Source organism: Solanum lycopersicum, chromosome 7, assembly GCF_036512215.1.
Source record: "Solanum lycopersicum chromosome 7, SLM_r2.1".
Taxonomy (NCBI): Eukaryota; Viridiplantae; Streptophyta; class Magnoliopsida; order Solanales; family Solanaceae; genus Solanum; species Solanum lycopersicum.
The window spans coordinates 49,936,289-49,947,044 of NC_090806.1; the positions used below are offsets into that span (position 1 = coordinate 49,936,289).

At 32.6% G+C, this 10,756-nt stretch overlaps 1 long non-coding RNA gene across 1 annotated transcript; it reads right to left on the reverse strand.

Moving 5' to 3' along the window:
* Nucleotides 1–4,317: 4,317 nt before the first annotated feature.
* LOC138349434 (uncharacterized) lies at nucleotides 4,318–10,480 on the reverse strand. Its single transcript, XR_011221919.1, has 3 exons — nucleotides 10,237–10,480; nucleotides 9,987–10,051; nucleotides 4,318–4,523 (listed from the first exon to the last, which is right to left on the reverse strand). It is a non-coding gene; the product is annotated as an uncharacterized lncRNA (long non-coding RNA).
* Between the last annotated feature and the right edge of the window lie 276 nt (nucleotides 10,481–10,756).

The following is a 10,756-nucleotide window of genomic DNA, read 5'->3' on the forward strand; positions in this document are numbered from 1 at the left end:
AAAATCAGCCATCACTTGTAGAATTAGAGAATTTTCTAGAAAGCTAGAAAGCGTTGGCAAAGCAAATGAGCGGAGTTTCTCTTAAAGGTGAAGAGGAAGCACTCTACATCAAAAAAAGCAGAGGGAACCCCAAGAAGTATAACACTGCAGGTGGATCAAAAAGAACTGATGATAAGTTAAAAAGTCATCAAGGAGAAGGAAGCTCTAGTCTAGGGGGGAAGTTCGAAGAACAACAGGGTCAACAACAACAGGTTTGAAGGACAATGCCATAACTATGGGAAGAAGGGAAACAAAGCCAATATTTGCTGGTTCAAAAAGAGGAACGTTGAGAGCAACACTACTTCTACCTTCGGTCCAAAGTAAAATAGTGAATATGATTGAGATGTTGTAGAGTTCTTTGCAATAGAACGGGCATAGTTAGCTTTTACAGTAACAATCTCTAAGCAAATTGACTATGAGAATGACTGAATTGTTGACTCGGTATGCTCAAACCATATGATTGGTGACAAAAGGAAGCTGCAAAATTTGTTTGAGTACAAGGGAAGTCATGAAGTGGTGATAGCAAATGACACAAAATTATTGATAGCTCACATTGGTAAAACTTTTGTTTTAGCAAATACAGTGTTGTTATGATTTTGCTTAAAATGGTTACCATGTCCCAAGTATGAAGAAAAATCTTCTTTCAGTAGCTCAGTTGACATCTCCGGGTCATTTTGTTCTATTTGACTTGTAATATGTAAGAATATATCATGCTCATTAGTTTAAGAAGAGCCAGTGATGAAGGAACAAAAATAAAAATCTATTTATGTAATGTCGACAGAAACCACATACATAGACAAGACAAGGAAAAATGAGACAACGACTTATGATATATGCTATTGAGTCAAGTTAGCTACTCTAAGCTTAGAGTCACGATGAAAAAGTCAATGTTTAAGGGTCTTCCCAAACTTCCAATAAGAATTGATGTAATATGTGTAGGTTGTCATTATCGTAAAGCGCATCAGTTGTTGTATCAGGATTCAAAATATACAACTAAGAAACCATTAGAGTTAATTCACTCAGGTGTGTTCAACCTTGTCAAGCAACTCACTGTTGGTGGGATGAAATATATGTTGACATTCAATGATAATTTTTCCATGTATGTGTGGACTTATTTATTAAAGGAGAAATGTGAGATATTTTCAAAATTCAAAGAATTTAAAGAGGTTGTTGAAGGAGAAGTTGATAAGAAAAATCTTTGTTAGCAAACTGACAATGGTGGGTAATATAAAGTGTCGAATACACCATCAGTTCACATGTCTGAATATGCCACGATAAAATGGCGTAGCAGAAACGAAGAACAGACACTTAGCAAAAATCTGTCAGAGCCTGCTTTACGGAAAAATATCTTGGGATAATTTTTGGGCTGAAGCAATAAAGACTTCAGTTTTTGTGATCAATAGACTTCGTCAACAAAGGTTACATTTTCTATCACATTTTGTGAAGTTGTGGAACATAAAATACTGTGTTAGCTATTTTTGTATTTTGAGATATGTATGTTATGTATTTGTACCCAATAATTTACATAAGGTTGTTAGGTGTATCTTTGTAGGGTATGATAATCAACGAAAAGGGTGATGATGTTGTGATTTAACCATAGGAAAGTGCTACACTTCACTAAATGTGATATTTGATGAAGCTTCTTTTCAGTGGTCTGCAAATAAAGAAACGCTGCCAGATTCAGATGTCCTCAAATATGTGTTGTACTCTTCTCATATCCAATTAAGTCTAGATGGAGATAAATGTGAATCTAATGAAGACAATGTTGATGAAGACGTGACTCAAAATCCTTGGAAAACTTGTATGTACCAACAACCAGATGAAGAAGGTTAGCCAATTAGAGCAGATTCACCACCTTCACTGAGAAGGTCAAAAAGGATCAGAAAGAAAAATCTCAAATTTCCTAATCCTGCCATTGGAGGAAATGAAAATAAAAAGGGAACCTGAAACTTTTGAGGAGGCATTCCAGAATCCAAAGTGGATTAAAGCTATGGAGGAGGAAATTATTGCGCTACAACTAGATAAAACATGGGATCTCGTGAAAAAATTAAGGTATGCCAAACCTATTTCCTGTAAATGGATTTACAAGATTGAATGTCACACAAATGGATCATTTGAAAGGCATAAAGCTCGTCTTGTAGATCAGGTTATTTCTCAGGAATATGGACTAGACTATGATGAAACATTTAATCAAGTGGATAAGCTTACTATTGTCCTGGTTTTACTTGCACTTGCAACTAGTAAAGATTGGAACTTATGACAGATGGATGTAAAAAATACATTCTTGCACGGAGAGTTGGATCGAGAGATTTACATGTGTCAACCAAAGGGTTTTCAGACTCATGATTATATTGAGTATGTGTGTAATCTTCGAAAGGCTCTCTATGGATTAAAGCAAGCGCCAAGGGTATGGTATGGTATGATTTCTGCATTTCTTACTCACAGTGATTTTTCAGTAGTACCGTCAGATTCCAGCCTGTTTGTGAAAATTGTTGACAGAAAACTAGCTATTGTGCTAGTATATGTGGATGATTTAATCCTAACAAGAGATTATGAAGAAGAAATTTTTAGAACAAAGGAGAATTTGTCAATTTTAGACATATTAACCATTGTCTTGGCTTATAAGTTGATTGTAGTGAAGAATGAATTTTCTTGCATCAGTAATAATACTACAAAGTTATATTGAAGAAGTTTGGGATGTTCAATTACAAACCAACACCGCTGGATCCAAATTTTAAGTTGTGTGCTCAAGAAGGGAAAGACTTGAAAGATACAACAATGTATCGACAATTGATGAGTACTTTGATTTACTTAACTTCAATAAGACTCAACATCTCTTATGAAGTAGGTGTGATGAGTCGTTACATGCAAAATCCAAAGAAGCCTCATTGGGATGGATTTCGTCGAATCTTGAGATATGTAAAGAGTACAATTGACTATTGTATGTTGTATAAGAAAGTTGAAGAATGCAAACTGATCGCCTATTGTAACTCTAACTATAAAGGAGACCATGAAACTCGTCATTCAACTACTGACTTTGTGTTTAAGCTTGCAGGTGGAGCAATTTCTTGGTGAGCAAAAGGCAGGCAACAATGTCGCTGTCAACAACGGAAGCAAAGTATCAAGCAACAATAGTTGCAGCTCAAGAATGTACATCGCTTATGCAGTTGATGAAGGATCCAAGACAACCAGTAGGCTATGCAGTTCCTTTGTACTGTGATAATCACTCAACAATTTGATTTGCTGAAAATCCAGTTTTCCACGCAAGGACTAAACATGTGGAGATACATTATCATATTATCAGGGAAAAAGTTTTGCAATAAGAAATTGTTTTGGAGCACATCAAAAATAGAACATAAAATTGCAGACTTGCTCACCAAAGTTTTTAGTGTCAACAAGTTGCCGAGTTTCTACTAGTAGCTAGGCATGGTTAAGACGGAGAGCTGATGCTGAGAAGGGGTGTTAAAGTTGACAACATCATTCTTAGTTTAATTTGACTAAGTTTGTAGTATGTCTATATTTTAGCATTCAGTTGGTATTTGTTTTTTTTAAGCTCTGATACTTTTTCCTATTTCGTAGTATTGCAGAATGTGTTTCTGAAGCTTAGGAGAGTTAGATTAGTTGTTTAGTGGGAATGCGACTCTATTAAAGTGTAATTCTATGTAAATCATTAACTGACTGAATACAAGATCAGTCCGTTATTCTTATTCTCTTGAATCTATTTTCTCAGACTTCTCAAGTTATATTTTTATATGAGCTTATTATATCTTATGTTCTACACTAATGTGAAACGTATAAAATATACACTACACCATTTTTGACCTACACCAACACCACGTAAGTGTAGCCTAAACTAGTAAAAGTGTGGCCTTTGATAAAAGGCTACACTTTTGGACATTCAGCAACACTTTTTAGGGGCTACCCAAAAGAAGCGTAACCTTTGACATTAGGCAACACTTTTTAAATGTTGCCATCTTTGGCTACACTTATAAAGCTTAGCGAAATAGGTATAAGGGCACACTTTGAAGACATGCATTAGCAACACCTATTTTTTGATAAACTACACTTAAAAGCGTTGCCTTTTCAGATTTATTGGTCACACTTAAAAAGTATTTCCTTTTATTGGTCATCTATTGCAACACTTTCAAAGTGTAACTTTTTATCTACCTAGAGCAACACTTACAAAGTGTAACTTCAACATTTATAAGCCTACTTGTTGCACAAATATATATAATATATTTAATACATACAAGTGACCTAAAACACAAAATGAACTAATTAATCATTAAATTGAAGCTATATATTTCAAATAAACTTCGAGAAATATTTCATGTACAACCAAAAGATAGTATGTGTTGTGTACATACCCATACTTATATATCAATATTCTAAATGTGTACACAATTAATCAAATATGTATTTAAACTTTTACAATAGTTCAAAAACCTTCATCATCCGCTTCAAATTTGATCACCTCCATTTCCCTACACAAATAAGATATTGGCAGTTATATAGAAGAGGTAAGAAGTTCAGATTGCAACAATATAGAGAGGCAAGAATTCCAGCAGTTACAGAAAATTAGATTGCATCTTTTGATGTTCAAAGTAGATGCCTACTTGTCTTCATAAATTTGTTAAATTACTTCCTAATCTTTTTGAGGTTTGATGCAAAGGTTGATCTATACTATGGGTTCAGTAGAAAACGTCATGTTTGGATTAGACAATAAAAATACATATAGATGAGCTCGCATGGTACATATATTTACTCTTAACTTGTACGAAATATAAGTAGATAAGGATAAAACAAAGATATAGAAATAAAAAGAATATAAGTATTGAAAAACAAATATAAGTAGATAATGATATTTTATGAAGTCATTACTTGATGTAGTTTCTATTCTTTACATTACGCTTTAATAACCACCTCACTTCCTCCATCTCAAAAGGAACAAAGGAGTTAGGAATCCTAGGGCAAAGCATCCATCTTTCATACGAATTTCGACTTTCCAAATATTAACTACATCATTAAAATGGACCACAAAGTAAGATCTTATAACAACAACCAAGCAGGTTAACACCAACTCAAAAAAATTCATGCACAAACAAATACTTCAAAAAGCCAGTAGAGAACAGCAAAGTGTTGCCAAGATAACTGTCTCATCTAAAGACTCAATTGTTAAGCCTTGCCACATATATTGTACATGTTCACACCAATATAGGTACACCATTGTAGCTCTACAGAAGCTAAAACACACATACACAACTATTACATAAAGATACTTAATTTTATTCAACCAATACTTAATTACTTAGTATCCAACTTTAAATTAGGAAATTACTCATAAAATGTAACAAAAAAAAACTATAATTTGAGAAGTAATTGTCAAAATTTGTCAGTAATATAGACTTGAGATAACTGATATGGTTTTTTGAGATATTACCTGAAAAGAGTTTTCCAACAATACGAATGATCTAATTACCCAATTTGTCAGATTCGGATTCAAGGCGTTAGAACATCAGTAAATCAAGATGAGCAAAATCTTTTTCCTACAGATAAGGAGGGTCAGAAGGGTAATCATACCAGTTGTCTTTAGGTTCTTCAAGTGAAGTATTTTTCTAAAATAGAGGTATTGGTACATCCACATACCCTGCTGCTTATTTTGTCCTTGCATTGTTGTTACTTTTATGATCATAATTTTAGTGAGAAGAGGAAGAGTAGTATATATAAATGAGCTCTAAAGAAGTAAGAAATCACAGTGCCTTTAACTAGTTTATATCCTTACTGATTATGTGACATAAACAGGACTCATGAAAATGACCCTCACAGTCCATTTTTTTCCTTGATAAGAAAATACAAATTTAGTTTCTAGGTTCTGATAAAATAAGAATAAAGAGTACTCCATGTATACCTAAATTGAAAACTCACTGCCAGATCACTATAGTATCTCAGATGCTGAAAAATTAAGAGGAGCGATAGGATCAAGGTAAACAAGAAAAAGAATCCCCCAATTACGAGAGCATCTCGTGGAGATCTCTAGAAACATTAACGTCGAAAGAGATATAAAATAATGACATGCCACATGATCTCAATCAAACACTAACCAAATCTGAAAACAACAATGCAATTAACTTCGAATGATTATCGCTTAACTTAATCTACAATAGAAGGACTCAACTTTATTTACATGTTCAACTTTAAACCAAAAGGAAATCACAAAATTACTACTCCCCCTCTATCATATAAATTTTGAAAAATCAACTCTTTTATAGTGTTAACCGAAAAAAAGGAAAAATATAGTTAACATAACTCATTCGATTTCTCTTATATTTTCCATGCTTAATATGAGTAACATTAACATGTTTGAACTCCTAAAATAGTTACATAAAATTTTATATGTGACTATTAGTAAAGCGTAAGCCTTGATTCTACAAATTCGAGTGTTACGTCAAATTTATGTAGATTATAGTAAAACAAACTTGAACCATTTAATCTGCTGCATCAATGATTTAGGTATTAAAAGGTTTGAATGATAACCATTGAAATCAGCAAGGAAATTTCATGATTAAAACAAACATCAATAAAAGTTCTTAATATCTGTGCGAACTACATTGATAGAACTATCATCACTAGAATTTAGCTTAATGTTATAAACTTATGCTGCTCAGGTCTATTGAAGAAAAAATAATTGAAAGATGACATACATACATACAAAAAGTAAGCTACAAAAAAGGAAACAATCAAGCAGCAGAAACTCATAAAGCCCAAATTTGATAGCATGATTTCAGTTTTTGTAAGAGAATATTAAGAGCCGCTTGTCTACTTGAAAATGTATTCAGTAATCTCAAAAACAACACAAGAAACTTCAGAAGAAGATTCTTATTCAGTAGAGGATTTTTACAATTCAAATGTTAATATAAGGAAATGCTCGTCTCTTCAACTTGTCACATTTGCTACAACTAAGTGTACGAATTCGGAAAAAAATAGTCCTATGTGTTTAATATTACCCAAGTATACTTCAAAATATTGAATAACATATGGACATAAACTTGAGAAAGTAAATATATTTTTTTATCCTAATACATTTAAACAACACAATCCTAGTTGACACTAGGAACAATGAAGAGAAAATATATGTAGGAAGATGAAACTAGCAGCAGCTACAAGATAAGTTAGGCTTGAATACATGTGCTTGAATTTAAAGAAAGTCCGCAAGTTTTTTTAAGTCCATTTAGTTTATACAATATAAATACTATAAAGAAAATAGATGTCCAAAAGATCCATCATTATGCAATATGTATTCAGCGTGAATCTTTTTTCAAATGTTTCAGCGTGTTCCTCTTTACACTTTGAAAATAAAAAAGAACGAAATTGTTTATGATTGCTAAGCTAAACACCATGAAAGATAGAAACTCCTAGCCCAAATAAGATTTCGACTAGAATTATAGGTCATTAGGTGGCTGGAAGACATTTACAGAAATCAGATTTTTATAGACTTATTTCATAATTAATTTCATCACACTACAATTTGCTAAACGAAATTGACATCAAAAAGTACTTTCTTGAATAAAATATAAATTGACTTTAAGGAACAAGATATATAGAATCAATTATCAATTGACTAAATGAATTTTTAATAATTAAATCAACATCAAGTAGACAAATCCCAAAGTAAAATCCACAATAACATAAACATACTTGAAAAGCGGGTACAAAACAGAACCCTAAAGGTTCGCCATATTAACATTCAAGGAGGATCATAAGACAATATAGGTAGTACTATAAGAAAAACGAAATGAACAAATATTCATCTCAAAAACGTTAGAAACCAAAACTGAACCGTAAAAGTTTCTAAATATTTTTCAAAATATTAGGAGCAGTTAACATAGAAATTGATTGTTCTATTGAACATCATAAGTATGAGCAGAAATCGAAGAAAAAACTGTGAGCAGAAACTTTAGTTAACGTCCTTATGTAATAAGGCCACTAATTTCTTAGATTGATCTGGGAAGTGTTGCTTCTACCAGAGTTCTCTAAACTGGGATGAAGATAAGGTATAAAGGTCCTTAATGATGTTTTCATTTTTTCAGCAAGAGTTTGTTAAATAAGAAAGAGCTTTCTCTGATTCAAGAACGACTCTTTAAGAAATGTTAATGAACAGTCGTAAAATTCTAATTTTTTAAATAAGTCCTTGGCTGGAAAAGTTAAAACATGTCAAGGAGCAGAAGTGTGAGCTTTATGTATGTATGAAAAATTTAGATTAAAGAGGAACAAAACAACAGGAGATAGCAGAATATGCATTGTCTTAAAAGATGATTTTTAGTTCACTTTTTCAAACAAAGTAGTCTTAGCTAGTGAAACTCAAATTATAGTTTTAGAGATCTGTAAACATTATTTACACAACATTTTCTTTTCCACATAGAAATAATAGTGTTTTAGCAGCTAAAATATCTCATTAAGGAAAATAACAGAATATATTAGTGAGATTCTTTCGTTCTATGAATGGGTTAAAAAAATATGAGTTCTTAGTAAACCACAAACTTAGAATAGTAATGTCAGTACGATATCATTTATGCCTTTGTTATACATTCAGGTAAAGGGACTAACAAGAAATACAAGATGCTAGTTGTGGGCTTAACTGGTGCAGTCAAGTGGATATAAAACATTATTCTAGAGGTACATTCTGCATTTCTGACTAAATGGTTTTGGCAGATTTCTGATCCTTCTTGGAAGATCTGTAGGTATGTTCAGGATCTTCAAGGTCTAGCTAACCGATGTAAATTTTTCCAATGTGTTCGCAAATATAGAGAGTCCAATGGTACATCAAATGTTCTATCCAAGCAAAGTCACAAGCATGAAATTATTCAACATTTTTTCACTCCCACTCAATTACCCAAATCAGCGAGAGGAAGTTATAATTTGGAGAAGTTGGGAATGCGATGCTTCCGAAGGAAAAAGTTGAGAAGGAATAAAGTTCCTTCCTTGATTTCCTCTATGTTAAATACAACTTCTGCAGTTTCTATTTTTCTTGTCTTTGAGCATAAATATTATTTAAGTTGTTGTTGATTAGGAACAGAAAGTTCAGGTAGTTGTGCACTATGATCATTTTAGAAAGATTTAAATTCCTCCTTTTGTTTCTGTACAATTCCTTTTCATTCTGAACTTAACCAGTTTTGTTTAGCTTGGTTTGTTTTTACGAATTTCAGGTTGGAGATAATAATGTCCTCAGGTCCTAATCTCTAATAGTCAGCACTATATGCAGCTAAGTGAATGAGAGAACGTACATTCAGCAATAAATAAAGATAATCACAGTCCTGTGTAACAATATGCAGATATGTGATTGCAGGAAGCAGCTAGTTGCAGTCTTGTTAGCAGGGATATTCAAGTTGCTTATAATATGGGAACATAGATCGTTGTCATATGCATTCCAGCAGAGAATTGGTAAACAATGTCATAGACATGTAGCACAGTCATGTATTGATAATGACCATATTATGCAGACTTGGAATATATGAGTACAACTTACATTTTGAGGATGTATACCAAAATCAACATCCCACCAACAAGTTTATAAAGTCACAAACAACAGAGCATTTATGATGCCTATATTATTCTTATGCTACAGAAACACATAAAGAGTTATACAATTTATATATTTTTCAAATTGACTATGTCTAACTTTGGTATAGTTGTTTGAATAGGTTTATATTCCTTAAAAATTTTCTTGTAAAGAGAGAATCTCCCTAATTTATGTAATCTCTCTAGGTGCGTAGTCTTTGATTACAAAGTCATTGTATAGGTTGAGTTGAATAACCTTAAGAGGTACGTCAATTTGTATCAACAACACAACAATATCAAAACCCTAAATTAAAATTCAGACATTCAAAGATACACAAGAATATCAAAACCTAAAAGCTATAATTAACACTCTTAGAGATAAAATTTCATACCTTATAAACACTATTGCAACAACCCAAGACGTGAGGCGTGTTCATGTGTGAAGCATTTTGTTCATCTGTGAAATCCGACGGAACAGCTCGTTAACAAAGAAGCTGTGATGAAAAGAGCAACTCAACAAAAAGAAATTGACGAAAATCACGTTCTTCAGCTATTTGATCTTCAACAAGGAATCTGTAAACCATTTTTACGGAAATCTGTAAGATAAATCGTATTTTTTATTTGGGGAAAAGAACGTCTTACACTAACAAATCTTGGAGCGTAGAATCAGTTCGTGACCATCTACTCAACTCAGCTCCTCCAATTTTCAGCTCCTTTGATTTTGGAGAATAGATTCAGTTCAGCTCCTCTGATTTTCAGCTCAACTTCAGTCTTCAGCTCCTTCGATTTTCAGCTTCATCGCTTCGATTTTCAACTCAGCTTTTGTCGATTTGAAGTTCTGGAGAACACTCGATTCGTATGTTCAGGAGTGTAGGTTCCTCTATAAGCCCCAATTTATTTTTCCCAATATTTTAACAATTCTTTTTTGGCCAATAAAAGTAGGAGGGAGAGTAGAAAATGTTGGAGGAAATATAATATTTTGGTGAAATTTTGTAGGTCACACTTCTAAAGTATTGTTATTACAATTATAAACATAGGACCCTTTAAAAGTGTGTCCATATATATAAATAATTGTTTCCATAATTTCATACTATGATAACACTTAAAAAGTGTAGCCTATACCATTAAAGGGTACACTTTACAAGTGTTGCCAATATTATTG